The 15,904-nt window shown below is 44.0% G+C and overlaps 1 protein-coding gene across 3 annotated transcripts in view; it reads right to left on the reverse strand.

Moving 5' to 3' along the window:
* SCUBE1 (signal peptide, CUB domain and EGF like domain containing 1) overlaps nt 1-15,904 on the reverse strand; it is a 301,150-nt gene that overhangs the window by 145,250 nt on the left and 139,996 nt on the right. The window lies entirely within an intron of this gene.

Raw genomic sequence — 15,904 nt, forward strand, 5'->3', positions numbered from 1 at the left:
CCCCCCCACCGCGAAAAATTCCGCAAAAAGATGAGTTTCGTACATCCCTACCTTCTGGGTGCTCAGTGCAGTGGGGGTGGGGGTGGAGTGGTCTATAGGAATGTTGTCTCCGTCTCTAGGCTTCCTGTCCATTTGAATGCCAATCGTGAGTGCTTGTATCTTGTGTTCTGTATCCAGGACAAATTAGGGATTATACTGGTGTATGCCCACCCTGCTGCCCATTAGTCTCCCTGCCTGAGCTGACAAAGATGGCCTCAGATTTGCTATTGAGGACCCCAGGAGGATTGTGCCAAGCCTACCAGATCCTGGGTGGCACAGGACTTCACAGCCACCATGGCATCCATGGGGTTGGTTCAGCATGTCATCGGCCTGACCCAGGCAGCAGGACAAACTTTTGCTTAAGTTTTCTGGACTAGGCAGGCAGGAGGGTGGGATTTAAGTGAGGGATTTAACACTTGTACCCTTGTCAGAGAATCATAGAATAGAAGGGTTGGAAAGGGCCTACAAGACCATCAAGTCCAACCCCCTGCTCAATGCAGGAATCCAAGTCAGAGCATCCCTGACAGATGGCTGTCCAGCCTCATCTTGAATGCCTCCAGTGTGGGAGAGCCCACCACCTCCCTAGGGAATTGGTTCCATTCTCATATTGCTCTAACAGTCAGGAAGTTTCTCCTGATGTTTAGCCATTATCTGGCTTCCTGTAACTTGAGCCCATTCTTCCGTGTCCAGCATTCTGGGATGATGGAGAAGAAATCCTGGCCTTCCTCTCTGTGACAACCTTTCAAGTACTTGAACAGCGCTATCATATCTCCCCTCTCCTTGTCATGGTCAGATTGCTTACTACTGAGGCTTAGACTTTCAACCGCCTTTTCTGTCTGTAAGGGTGAGTGAGGGATCTATTAATATGGTGAACCTCTAATGGATTCTGATGGACTCTGTAGGGCTCTGATATGGGTGGTATTCCTGTCAAAGCCCTGATTGATTTGTGGGATATGGAGATGACTAGTTGATTTTATTTATACGATTGTGCCCAAGTCCCTCTCCCTCTGAGCAGAGCCCATGAAGCTCCTTTGTATACATCTGAGCCGAGGGCAATGAAGCGAGATGGGAGATAGCTTAAATGCAGGTGGAGGAAGACTCGTGCCGAGTCCAATCAAACATGGGTTACAGCTCACTATTGAGCTATTCTGTGACAGTAATGGTAGCAAAGAAAGAACTCTTTTCCACTACCATGCATCTTCTCGTGTCATTTAGCAGAGCTTTCACCATGTCGTTAAAATTTGGACCACAGAGGTATTTGGTGAAACCACTGGAAGCACACGGTGGCAAGTTTGCAAGACAGTTTGACAATAAAATCCACCACATCCGTCATGACTTATCCAGTTTAATGCAGTTCCATTAGTGGAGGCATCCGGAACACTCGAAAAGAAGCTCTTTGCTCTGTCCAGTCACTGTCCACTTTTAGTTTTCCACCACCTGCATTCTACTTAACATCCTGACGATTTCAATGCCTCTATTTCATTGCCTTCATTGCCCCACCAAACCAAGGAGCCAAATGGCATCTCCCCAGGAAGAGATGGAACTTGGGAACAATTTTGTCCACTGCTCAGGTCATCACCATATGTCACAGAGCAGCCAGGGCTTCAACATGAGCACTAGCCATACTAATAAGAAACTTTCTGAGGGCTCTCGGGAATCTATCTGAATCCATCAATGTTTGGGGCAGATCATTCTGATTGGTCTTTCACCTCAATAGAGGAAGAATTTGCAACAAGCTTCCCTTGAGAAAAGAGTAGGGATGGGCAAACCCCTTGATGTCTGGTCTGGGGAGTGGGGGCAGGCGGTGCACCACAGGGAAATCCAGGCCACTTGGAGACTTGCAGACTTCCCCGGAGCCCTGGTGTGTCTGCCAGATTTTGCGTGGCAGCCCTCTGGCTTTATAAAAGGGGAGAAGAAGGTAGAAGCTTAGGTAGAAGTAAGTGCTTCATGGCTGCAAATGGCAGAAAATACTCCAGTTACGGCTGTAATTTTCCCATGCTAGGCTAGCGTTAGCTCATCTCACTTTTTATAAAGCTGAAGTCTGCCAAGATCAACACCAATCCTGAGACTACCTCCGTCAGCTCAGACCATTAGGAAGCAGGGTAGTGGCACACTAACAGAAACCCCATCCCAATTGCCCATCATCAGATACAAATACTCGTAATTGGCCCCTGATAAGAGAGGAAGTCTGAAGAAAGAGATGGAATCCTTAAAGATCACAACAACCCCACTTCCCCAGCCACGGAGCCTATGTTGGTGCTGTCCTGAGAAACCAGGTGGACACAGCTGAGAGAAATACACACCTCACAGCTTGTCCACCCAGGTCTCATTAATGCAAGCCAAAGAAGATTTATTCCCTCCATGTCAGAACCTGGGGATGGGGGAAGATGGGATGATCAGTTTAACTAGCTTGGCTGCCATAAAGCTTCTAAGAATGAAGTACAATGACGAGGGGTCACTTAGATGCCCAAGGCTATTTGGGGCAGACTGCTTCACCCACTGGATCCTCTGGTGTTCTCAACTGCTTTGGGCAAAGGAGGACAGGGAGATGAGCCCCTCAAGGATTCCACCTTGACAACCGGACCAGGATGGATCTATCAAAGGTGCCTAAGTGTCAACCTGCATTTTACATACAAACACATGTAACTGTAGTGCAATAGATTTTGAGGGTGGATGACCTGTTTAGGGGGAAAGCAATGTAGAATGGAGACATGGTACACGGAGAAGTTACTCAATTATTTATTCACTCACCATCTCTCTCTCTCTCTCTCACTCTCTCTCTCTCTCTCTCTCACACACACACTCATTCCAAATCACTTTTTAAAGTATCTTCTCTGACTCCTGGTAGGGTTTCAAATATATGCTGGCAATCTGGAACGGAGAAACAGTGGGCAATGAGCAAGAGATGAATTGAGCACCCTTCTTACTCTGTGCTATCAAGTGCCTCCTCCTGAAGTCGCCTGTTAATCCAAAAAGGGCCATCAGGCTAAAGTTACACATTTGCTTTTAAATGTGCCTTTGAAACCCCATTGGCAGGGCAGTCACTTTAATGGCGGTATCAGTCCTGTGTACATGTTCACATTTCAAATTGGTGGACATACATTTGTGAATGAGAATTATTGCTGTGTAAGGATCGCCACTTAAAATGAAGTCACTTAATTTGCATTCTAAATACATACATAGGTCCATTATGTAATGTTTCTGAAAGCTGAACTGAGAAGTTTAGCTCAGTCCTATGCATGTTTTCTCAGAAATGTCCCACTAAGTTTAGTGGAACTTACTGCTAAATACATGTGCACAGGATTGTAGCCTAAGGATTAATTGTTGGCTGCAAAATGGAAAGATTGGGTTTTGTCTCGTGATTGATTATTTAGTGTTGGCTGCAGTCATCAATTTTCAAAAATCTTTGAAGTTTCAGTTTTGTCTTTTTGACTGCAGAAATGTTTATGTTCCCCGGCCATATTGTGTCTCTTACACTACTGGATCCACACACACACACACACACACACCGCCCCCCTTTGATTTTCTACTTTATATCACAATGTGATGTACACAGAAGGTAAAAGATGCTGGAATCCTTTCTGCCCTAAACCAGTCTGTACATCTTCAGAAAAGCAAAGTTCATGAGTGCATTTTAAAGGGGCACATTCTGTTTGTGCTTAAAAGAAAGCTGCTCAACCCCCACCCCTCACATTTGTGTGTCTGGAATAACAATGCCAGAATGTTTATTCTAAAGCACTGTTGTCATGGCAATGCCATCAATAACATCATTTTCCACATCCTCCTTTAAAACACATGAACATAACATCAGAGTGCTCAGGAAAGGACAATTACCTTTTATCACTCAACAACAGAGGTTTTTTTTTAACCTCATCAGTAGAAAATTATGTAGGAAGGAATAATAAAAGACTATTTCAAGAAGCACCCAGAAGCCTATTAGTGACAAAGACTCCCTCCCTTCCCTTTCCATGAATAATTACAGCTCTTCAAGGAGAAATCAGCCTAGGCTAAGGGCCCTTTGCAAGCTTTAGACAGTAAAACAAACATTTGACTATACAAGGATTTCCCTTTCATGTACCTGTCCAAGAGGCGGAAAGAAAAGGGGGTGGGGTGGGGGAAACAACAAGTAAAACTTCAGAGTGCCAGGAGGAAAGACAAAATCCAGAGAAACATCTGCTGCAATTACATTTTTTAAAATACAGCACACTTCAAAACAAAACGCTCATATCAAAGCAATGGCACTAGTTGCAGAATCAATAAGGACTCTGAGCTAGCAGGTACACCATGCTTGTGGTGGAAAACTTCTGTTCTTTAAATTACATGGTCTTTTAAAGAGCACTGCATGCAGCATTAATGAAGGGGTAACTAATTGATTAAATAAATAGAAGTTGAACTTGAACAGGAGTTATGCTATTACACTAAGAAATAAGGAAAAAGGTTTTATTTTAATTAACATTTCAAAATGAAACATGGTAGTTTGAACAGTAACCACTCAAAAACTGAGATGTTCAGGGTACATAATGCGGGGCTGAAATGACAAATATCCTTGTAGAGTCTTTTACAGGAGTTTCCTCTTTCAGGTATTATGCATCAGGTATCTTAAACACAAATACATTATCCATTAGTAGATTTTAACCACCCTTCTGGCCACACAGTGAAGCTCGGTGTGTCCAGGTAATACTCAGGGAGGTTCAGAGGATGACAACAAGTGAGAGGGTCTTTTCAGTAGTGTCCCCCCACCCACAATTGTGGAATGCTCTCCCAAGTAAGGTCCGCCTGGCACCAAATTTGTCATCTTTTTGGCATCAGGTTAAGACTTTACTCTCAGGCATTTGATGGCATATGATGGGCTTCTTAATTCTTAGTTGTTTTAACACATCTTTGTATTTTATTACTGTTTTTACTTGCTTGAAATTGCTTTAATTTTTTGTATGTTTTAATCCCTGCTGTAAGAAACCTTGAAGCTTTTTCTGAGAAAGGCATCTAATACATCATCATCTCCATCATCTTATCCCGACACTGCTTTTTGCAAGAATCCTCCAGAATTATTTTTTTAGCCCACCCCATCTCAAGGACACAGAACGGGTAACAATATGTTATAGAAACATAAGAAGCCGCCTTATGCATCTAACCTAGTATTGTCAACACTGACTGGCAGCGTGCAAGGTGTCAGGCAGGATTCTTTTTCAGCCCTACCTGGAGATTCCAGGGATTCACTGTCCCTGGGACTGACTACTCTGGAATCTGTTTAGATGTGGAGCAATATTGACCGGGATATTCTGCATGCAAAGCCTGTGCTCTATCACTGGGCTATGGCCCTCCTATTAATGAAGCCAGTATAATATAGTGTCTCTAGGGGATGGAATGTAGTTTCCAGTTCTATTCACATTTGGTGCAAACTCTCTAGGTGGCCTTAGGCAATCCACTGTCTTTCAAAATCAGCCCCTCGAGCTGCAATGTGGGTACAATAATACTGACTTATTTACAGGGTTGTCAAAAAGGTTGCAACAAGATCCCCTGGCAATATAAATGACTAGTCTTATTATTCTGTCCTATCCCTGGCCACCATTTCAAGCACACACAAGTTTAACAAAAGAACTTGTGAAAGCTCCACATTGAAAGATGAGATGGGGGCAAAATCTTGTTTGGCTCTATGAACAGAAGGGAATTAAAGTCAGGCCCAGGATACCTTATCTTTTCTTAGAACTCATGTTGCTTAACTAGGGATGCTGGAGAAATTCGAGACGGATTAAAATGAGCTCGGATTTCTAAGAATCCAACCTGAGGGATCTGCTGCGGAGCGCCCCCCTCAGGCTCTGAGGAGTCCGTGGACTTTCGGATGATTTTTTTTTACTTTCCTGAAATTCATGCATATAAATCCGTAGAAAATATGTACGTTTCTGTTGAGGAAACGTAGAATGGAGTAAGGGACAATACACTAAATGTTACATCCTGGGGTAAATTGTGTACATACTTACATAAATACTTACGTAAATATTTACGTCATCATTTCTGTATTTTTCCGCATGACGAAAAAAGTATTCACATCTGTCTGTGGGCAGATGACGGAACGAAAGGCACCCGACAATCCGCAAAACACAGACGGAGCGGATTTTACACAGTCCGTGCATCCCTATGCTTAACTGCACCCCTAAAACTGTTTCCTGTCTGAGCAACTATTTGGTTTGCTCATGCAATTGTGCTGGGTATAGTTAAAGTATGGGAGGGCAACAACGTTTGCCTATATATCTATGATCTGGGGAAATGCACAGTGCTTATTTAACTTATATGTAGAGTACATCATGAGAAATGCCGGGTTGGATGAATCACAGGTCGGAATTAAGATTGCTGGGAGAATTATCAACAACCTCCGATACGCAGACGATACCACCCTAATGGCAGAAAGCGAAGAGGATCTCAAGAGCCTCTTGTTGAGGGTGAAAGAGGAGAGTGCAAAAGCTGGTTTGAAACTCAACATTAAAAAAACTAAGATCATGGCATCTGGCCCCATCACTTCCTGGCATATAGAAGGGGAAGAAATGGAAGCAGTGACAGATTTTATTTTCTTGGGCTCCAAGATCACCGCAGACGGTGACTGTAGCCATGAAATTAAAAGACGCTTGCTCCTTGGGAGGAAAGCTATGGCCAACCTAGACAGCATAGTAAGAAGCAGAGACATCACCTTGCCGACAAAGGTCCGTCTAATCAAAGCTATGGTTTTCCCAGTAGTAATGTATGGCTGTGAGAGCTGGACTATAAGGAAGGCTGAGCGCCGAAGAATTGATGCTTTCGAACTGTGGTGCTGGAGAAGACTCTTACGAGTCCCCTGGACTGCAAGGAGGTCAAATCAGTCCATCCTAAAGGAAATCAACCCTGAGTGCTCATTGGAAGGACAGATAATGAAGCTGAAGCTCCAATATTTTGGCCACCTAATGCGAAGAGAAAACTCCCTGGAAAAGACACGACTGAACGACTGAACAACAACAAATTATAGTACATATTCGTGTTTGAGAAGGGAAAACAACAGAGCTGTTTTTATTCTTGGATCATTAATCTGACTCCTTTATTCCACAATCAAGCCACATTAAACAGCTGACTTGGATCAGTAGGATTATCAGATGCCCCTTGCTGATTGCTGCCAGTGTTTTCAAGAGCGCTAAGCCCGTTATGCAGGCTGAAGCTAAAACATGCCAATTTAAACAGCCTGGGTGCAACACCTACATGAATTCCATGCATGATTCTGGTGTAGGTCAAGCCAGCAACAAAATTCCAATTGAATAATCTACAGTTAAGGACTATAATAGAGAGATGGTATAGTGTGATGGCTAAGAGAATGAGCCATCGCCTGAGAGGTCACCAGCTCGAATCTCAAACTCATTCGGTGCTTTAGGCAACCCACTATCTCTCAGCCTTAGACTTTTAACCGCAACATGGAAATAATATTAATATTAACGTACCTTACACATCTCTTGTAAGGGTTAATAAAATAATGTATATGAAGTACTCTGAACATTTAAAGTGCTCCAACGATGTTAAGAAGCATTATTATAACCTATGGGAACCTATTGGACAAAACATAGACCTTGTGATACGATGCTATTCTAAATTGTTATGGCTATTATTCAAAGTATGAAGGTTAAGGATGAGTCCTGTGCACACTTAGAAATAAACTCGAGTAAACATGCACAGGATCAGACTGGAAACCCCACCCCCACCCTTGCAAAAAAACCCAAAACCCTGAGGATTTGCCAATGGACTAGAGAGAAAAATGTAATGACCATACACAGACTGGGGGGTGGGGGGTGGATAGCCTGTGAATGCACTAGCAATATATTTGGGGGTGTACTTGTGGAGGTGATTCAGCAAAAATCAGTATACACTCAGGCTTCAGTGATGGGTTCAGGGTTTTTCTCCCCTTTATTAGCAGCTTAATCTAAACAAGACAGAGGTGCTCTTGGTAAGTTGAAAGTCAGAAGAGAGAATAGGGATCCAACCTGTGCTGGATGGGGTTACATTTCCCCTGAAGACTAAGGCTTGCAGTTTGAGTGTACTCTTGGACTCGGCCCTGAACCTGGATGCTCAGGTCTTGGCGGTGGCCAGGGGTGTGTTTGCATAGCTGAGGCTTGCGCGCCAACTGCACCCGTTCCTGGAGACGTCTGATCTGGCCACAGTCACACATGCCTTATTTACATCCCGTTTTGGCATGCTCTACATGGGGCTGCCTTTGAAAACTGTTCAGAAACTTCAGCTGGTCCAGAATGCTGCAGCCAGACCGTTGACCAAGCCAGATACAGGGAGGAAGTGACTCCCTTGTTACAGCACGTCACTGGCAACTATGTTTCCAGGTGGAATTCAAAGTGCTGGTTATCATCTATAAAACCTTATACGGCTTGGGAACAGGCTACTATGTTTGGTGGAGGCGCAAAAGGGGGCCTTTTTGGTGGCCACTCCCAGGCAGTGGAACTCCATCCTAAAGGAGGCTAGATTCACTCCCTTGCTGCTATCCTTCCGACGGCAGGCAAATACCATTTTATTAAAGAAGGCCTCTGGCCTGTAAATGGGTCTGTGGGTTGGGTGCTGTTTTTATTCTGTAATTGTCATGTTCTTATTGTATTTTAATGTGTTTTATTCTTATAATATATTGTAAATTGTTTTGTAAACTGCCTTGAGTGCCATTTTTGGTAGAAAGGCAGGGTATAAATCAAATAATAAATAAAATAACCCAGTCAGTAGATTTACAAATTCTTAAGGAGGCAGCTAGAATCACATGCTATTTTATATTTTTATCATCCAATTTGTTCTTGTATGTTCTTATTTGCTATTGGATTATTTTTATGTATTGCTTTCAACTTTCTTGTTTTAAATTTTATAATACTTTTTTTTAATTAACATAATTTATTTTAGAACCTGTGTGTCACTCTCACTGAGCATGCAGTTAGGTTTGTATCACCCCAAAGATGCTGAAGAACACTGGGTGTCATCTCCCCCCCCCCCCAAATTCAATAGCACTTTGTGGGAAGCATCTGATTTCACTGCTGTAATCTTCCCTACCACATAAAGTTGTGACCAAACCACGTGTGTTAGGATATCAGACCAGAAACGGTTTTGAACAGTCCCTTCTTGTTATTGGCCTAAGAACAGTGGGTAGCGCTATCCCACAGTACAGGAAGACTTTGAGAACAAAAGATGTCCATACAATAACTTAATCTGGGGCACTAGCACAAGTATTAGGTTGCACTTACTACATCGAAATGTGTTTCTTAAAAGCATTCGAAGGACGCCTGTGGATAATGAGGGATTTAGGTGGAATTAATACTTATTTCCTGCTTTATCAGAAATTATTATCAGGGGTATAAATCTCAATATTCTGCTGCAAAGCTTTACATTTTGTATCATTTAATAAATAGCCATCAGTGAGTAATTTCTAACATGAGAGGTACCAGGATTCAGGTTTGGATGGCATGGCCAGTAGCATGGGGTGTGTGGGTTGGGAAAGTTGGACCTTGGCCACGTACCCAGAGACTGAAGTTCAGTAGTACTACCTGGAGATAGGGTCACAAACAGATCCTTCTGCACTCCGGATACTACCCTGCCCCAGCCTCTTCACTGCCCAGCTGGTAATCACTGCTGTAATATAAAGGCCAAGAGCTCCCTCAAGCTAAGTATTCAAACTTCGGTAAGTCCAGGGATGAACAAATTACTCTATGACCTGGTTTGCATGTAACAACAAGCCATGGTTGTCATTATGTGCAAACCTGGAACTATGGGTTGTTAACCATGAACAACCAATTAAGAGAACCCTTGGTTTGTTGTTGGATTGTGAACTGTGGGTTTAAAGCATGGGTTGGCATTACATGTGAACCCAGAATTGTGGGTTGTTCATGGATTGTTTTGCCAGGCTACAGAGGCAGCAAGCAAGAGCGATAAAAAAACCCGGCCTCTTTATATGCTGATACTGCAGTGCCACAAAGGCAGTAGGGATACAGGGAGGGTGCAGGTGAAGGAGGAGAGAAGCAAACAACCCAGGGACTGAGAAAACAAACAACGGTTTGTTCAATCCTCTGCCAGACAAGCCCTGGGTAGGACAACAAACCATAGGTTAAATAAACCATGGATTACCATTACATGCAAACCAGACCAATTAGTCTATTTCCTGTCTGAGTCACTTTGCCATGTGTTCACCAAGAAGACCATTCCATCCTATTTTTGCATTAATCTTCATTATTTAAAATCTGTGCATGTTTTAAACATATTTTCTCTTAAAATATGCTTTTCTAAATGTATGTTTGTCAAAATATGCATTTCTAAATATATTTTCTTTCAAAGTAGATATTTCAAAATGTATTTTTATCATTTCTCTTGAGCCAAGAACAGTGTCAAAATATTTGGGAAGGGCAAAAGCCAGTGGATAACTACGGCATTTGTCCTGCATATTTAGGGATATATGAAAGGTACTTACCTTTCCGCGGATTATGCTGATGCTGGGGGGGAGGCGTTCTGTCCCTCCCCCCGGAATCCTGGCCGGGGGGGGAGGCACTCTGTCCCTCCCCTCCGGAATCCTGGCCGGCCGGCTCCGCTCCGCAGGGATTCTGCGGAGCCGCCGGCCGGCTCCGCCAACAGCCGGACATCCGGCCGCTGGCTAGGTGGGACGCAAATGGCGGTGGCCGTAGCCGCTGCCGTTTGCGTCCCTGCAGTCAGCCGTGATAGGCTACGTAAATCTTTACATAGCCTATCACGGCTGATTAAAAAAACAACAACGCGCATACGCAAATGGCGGCGCCCATTGGTGCTGCCATTTGCATACGCACTTTTTTTTTTTTTAAATCAGCCATGATAGGCTACGTAAACATTTACGTAGCCTATCACGGTGTTTTTTTAAAATCTAGCCGTGATAGGCTACGTAAATATTTACGTAGCCTATCACTTTTTTTTTTTTTTAACCCGGAAACGGCGGCGGCAGCTGGTCGGAAGACCGGCTGCCGCAGCTGCCACCACCGCTGGACCGCCGCCGGAGCTGCCGCCGCCAGGAAGATCCGCCTAAGATAAGTCCCGACCCAGGGGGGCGGGGGGCCGTTCCGCCACCAATTTCGGGGGGCTGAATGCGCTGGCATTCAGCCTCCCCGAGATCCATGGCGGAACTTTCGTACATCCCTATGCATATTAGTCCGGGAGGTGTGGATTGGGTCAGTATGATTTGGAATGAGCAAAGATCTAATTCCTCAAGCTTCCCAAGATAAGCCTGGCTCAAATTAAGACCAGCTTTTCACGATGCTCTAAAATATCATTTTTGTCACTGCCCTAGAAACATAGACACAATTCATGAAAGGTGCATGGGACACAGAAAACAGCTGGGTTTGGAAACAGAACAAATTACCTTTTTTTTTCAAGCGGATAGTATGAATTTTAAAAAAAATCTCAGAATTAAGTCACACTTCCCTTTTCTGTTCAATGGGTTGCTGCTGTGGATTCAGAATGCTACTTTTGTGTATAGATATGTTGATCTCCACCCCCCCAACCCTGTGCTTTGCAGACATGATCTGAAAAGTATTTTGCATTGGTTTTCCTTTCTGTGTACTGCGTTGGCTCTCCTTACACCAACCCCTTTGCTCTGCCTACTGTTAGCTGCCTTGTCACTTGCCCAAGCAGCACCAATGAGCACCAGTTGCCACTGCCCCCAGCAATCCGGAGCCAAAGAACACTTTCCTTTGCTAGCATGGGCAAAGTTAAAGCTTCTCCCCTCACCCCTCAGCGATCCAGACCCAGAGAACTCTCTTTGCTGCTATTAGCAGTGAGGAAACAGCAATCTCTGCATTGGGTACTCTGAGAGGGGTGAGGTTAACCCCACCCCACCCCACTGCTAGTAGGAACAGGAAACATCTGTCTATTCCCTGCCCTCCAGCCGATGGCTGCTCAGCTGGGCAGTGGGGGAAAGTGGGCAGGGCACCCCGGGAGCTCTGTGTGTCTCACCGAGAGCGGCCAAGGGCCACATGTGGCCAGCAGACTGCCCATACATGGTTTACACTAATGCCATTGATATCAAATTATGTAGGTGGTTTTGAGTTTTTCACTTCTATAATTAAACAGTTCGTAATTATACATTGTGACATTTTAAAATGCTAAGTATAATTTGGTTGCCCTTTTCGAGAGTTTGTTTTTGTTCCCTTGTATGAACGTAATATTCAAGTATTATTTTTATTATTTTGTTGTTGTTGTTCAGTCGTTCAGTCGTGTCCGACTCTTCGTGACCCCATGGACCATAGCACGCCAGGCCTTCCTGTCCTGTGCTCTCTCCCGCAGTGTGCTCAAGTTCATATTCATTGCATCGGTGATGCTATCTAGCCATCTCATCCTCTGCCGTCCCCTTCTCCTTTTGCCTTCAGTCTTTCCCAGCATCAGGGTCTTTTCCAGGGAGTTTTCTCTTCGCATTAGGTGGCCAAAATATTTCAGCTTCAGCTTCAGTATCTGTCCTTCCAATGAGCAGTCAGGGTTGATTTCCTTTAGGATGGACTGATTTAACCTCCTTGCAGTCGAGGGGACTCATAAGAGTCTTCTCCAGCACCACATATTTATCTTTATTATATTTCTTTATTATAATCTTAATAAATAATCTTTATTATATTTCACATAAATGGTGTCGGGGTGTGTGTATACATGCACGCACGCACATATATTTACACTGTATTTTGCCCGTGAAGAAAGATTTATAGGGGAAACACTTTGGGCTCAATAAAATATTCTCTGTGCCTGGATGTTTCCTTCCCTCCATTTGGTGCTTCCTGTTTTTCCTTTTCTATGCCCAATATTAGGCTACATTCATTAAGGTTTTTGACCATTTATAGTGACTCTGTTCTTTTCATGCTAATAACTGATAACTGGCTGTAGCAATTTCAAAGTGTCAAAGCATTAATTCAAGCTTGTTAGCAAATAGTTTACACAGTTCTAAAAATGATGAATAGCCCACAGGCTAAACGGGTCTGGCAAAATTTGAAATGAATGTAGGTGTGTGTATGTGAGTATGGGTGGGTGGGTGATCACATTATGGGGTAGTCCCACAAACTGGAGGCATGGCCCCCCCCAACATGTTTACCCAGAACCAATTCCGCCCTTGGGACGAAAAAGATTCCCCACCCTTATATTAGGGCTTGGGGGGATGAGAGCCATGAAGTTATTCTGCCTGGAATAAGATATATGAGATGGTAATAGATTCCAAAAATCCTGATTAAAGGCCTAGCTTTACCGATTTCTTAGTTTAGGTACACTCCTAAACGTATGCCTTAAAATGTAAAGTGTGAATATGCCAAATTTATGTTTGGAAATGTGTGTATTATACCCGTCAGTGAGCTTGGATTGGATGCAGCTCTGCTCAGTTACAAATCCAGGTTTCTTCCTATGAAATGTGTGAAACAACTCATAGTGCAGAAGATTAGATTAGAAGCTCTTGAACCTCAGGCTCTACACTGGCAATAAAAAACCGCCCAGAGAGCTTCGGCTAGTGGGCAGTATAGAAATGAAATAAATAAATGAAATGAAATGAAAAGAGATGGATCACACATGTATTTTTCAATCCGATTTGGTGGTAATCGGTATCCATAAATATTTATACAGTACTGTACAAGGAATTGTGCCCAACAATTATTAGATTGAAGGCAAAAGGAGAAGGGGACGGCAGAGGATGAGATGGCTAGGTAGCATCACCGATGCAATGAATATGGACTTGAGCACACTCCGGGAGAGAGCGCAGGACAGGGAGGCCTGGCGTGCTATGGTCCATGGGGTCACAAAGAGTCGAACACGACTGAACGACTGAACAACAAAATAGCCAAAGAAGAAAGCACAGTGCTAATTTTAGGCTGTCTATGTTTCCTGATTTGGAAGAACTACCCTTAGTTTGTGTGTTAATTTGTTCTGCCAAGAGAATGAAGATTAAAGGACAAAGTGCTGAGTGGCTGGAATTAGCAACTTTGGAAGGGCACATACCTTTCCACCCAGCAACACTCTATAGGAAGCATGGCCCCACCCTTACCTGAAATCTTTTGGAAGAGTTGTTTTCATAACTGTGTCAAGATCAACCAAGACAAGAGCCAAACTACGGGACAGCAGTAGATCCATATGTTTAAGCAGAGATTTGCCCACATCATATAAAAAGAAGGGGATCCAGTTGAACAGCAAAAGGAGTACACAGGTGAGGACTGCAAAACCTTCTCCCTCGTGCAGCGTACATCCCCGCATTTTGTCTCCTAGAGACTTTTCTCAACCATATTCTGATTTCAGAAGAAATGATATGGGGAAAGGGATTGTGGGCAGGCAAGCAGCAGGTATAGAAAGGGATCTGTAGTCCTTGACTGGGTTTGCATGACACGCTAACCCATCATGGGTGACTGCCCATGATGGGTTAGTGGTTTTGTGTGAACCCAGAGTGTTCTTATCAGGGTGGGTTGTTTTTCCCAAACAACCCTGATAATCAATTATTTGCAGTAGGGGTTGATTTACCCATTATGGGTTGGCATATCATGCGAACCCAGACACTCCAACCCATTGTGTATGGGTGTCCACTGGATTTTTTCCGGGGGGGGGGGGGGCAAAGCTGCCCAGCAGTTTGTGGTTGTAAATCATGCTCACAGTGCGCACCATTACAACACACCTGCGCACTTTCCTTGTGTGTGCTCTCTGTTCCTTAGCATCACATTCCATGACATTTTTGAAGCCTACACAGAGTAGTAGAAGATCCTGGGAACTGAACAGCACTAATGCATCAGGGTGTTATATTTAAGAAGCATCATGGACTCCAACAAAATTTTATTTGGAGTGAGGGATAAAAAGAAAAAGATCTAGGAACAAGAAGGGAAAAACCCAAATTCATTTATGGCATCACTGCCCTTATCATAACATGGACAACTTCATCCTAGAATGTTTTCCTTCATCTTGGAAACATTGGTGAACACTCTCTAGAACAGTCTTCCCCAATCTGATGCCCTTCAGATGTTTTGGGCTGTAACCCTGGCATTCTGGACCATTGGCTATGCTGGCTGGGGGTGATGAGAGTTGAAGTCCAAAATAATTAAAGGGCACCAGCGGTGGTGGTGGTATTTCCTCAACAATGGAAGGAGAAGCAAATGGAGGAGTACTGGGTGTTTTTTTTAAAGGAATCAGCTTTGCTGTGCTTTGGTCCATGCGGGGCTCCATGAGCAACTGCTCCAAACCAGTAAAAATCGCTTCACAGAACATGCTTCCAGGTAGGGGTTGCAGTGAACATCTGACTGGCAGAGGCTGCTCAATCAATAAGAGAGGCTCCCCCCCGCTTTCTCCTTTCCCCGAAGCTCCAGATACACCTGCATTTCAGGAGTAAGCCTCATTGAGCACAATGGGAGTTACTTCAGAGTAGACACACATATGCTTGTGCTGGGAAAGGGAGGGGAGAACACAAAGACGGAAATCAGCCCCCTTTCTAACCGGATGCTGAGCAGAATCTCTATGATGAAGGTGTGAAGAAGTTACTTCCTAAGGCAATAAACCAAACAACGGAGAATCAGAGCCTCGAGATCACGCTGTACCGCACTTAGGGAATTGGGCTTTCAACTGTGCCATGTCAACTGAAGTGGATCTCTGTACGTTCTGATGTGGGCATTCAGGAGGCAAACCACATTAAGCACAATGGGAGTTACTTCTGAGTAGACAATAATTGGTTTGTGCTGGGAAACACAGGGACAGGAAACACCCCTTGACCAGGGTCACAGTGAAAGGCACACACCTGGGCAGGGCTAGCATACTGGAGGTAAATGAGGGGTTTGAGGCACACAACAACTATACTGCCGAGAACCTGACTTGAGGAAAAGATTCAGACTTCAAGCAGTCTCAGGAAATCTGG

Source organism: Heloderma suspectum, chromosome 7 (assembly GCF_057233095.1).
Source record: "Heloderma suspectum isolate Gila_16-S chromosome 7, 16-S_ref, whole genome shotgun sequence".
Lineage (NCBI taxonomy): Eukaryota > Metazoa > Chordata > Lepidosauria > Squamata > Helodermatidae > Heloderma > Heloderma suspectum.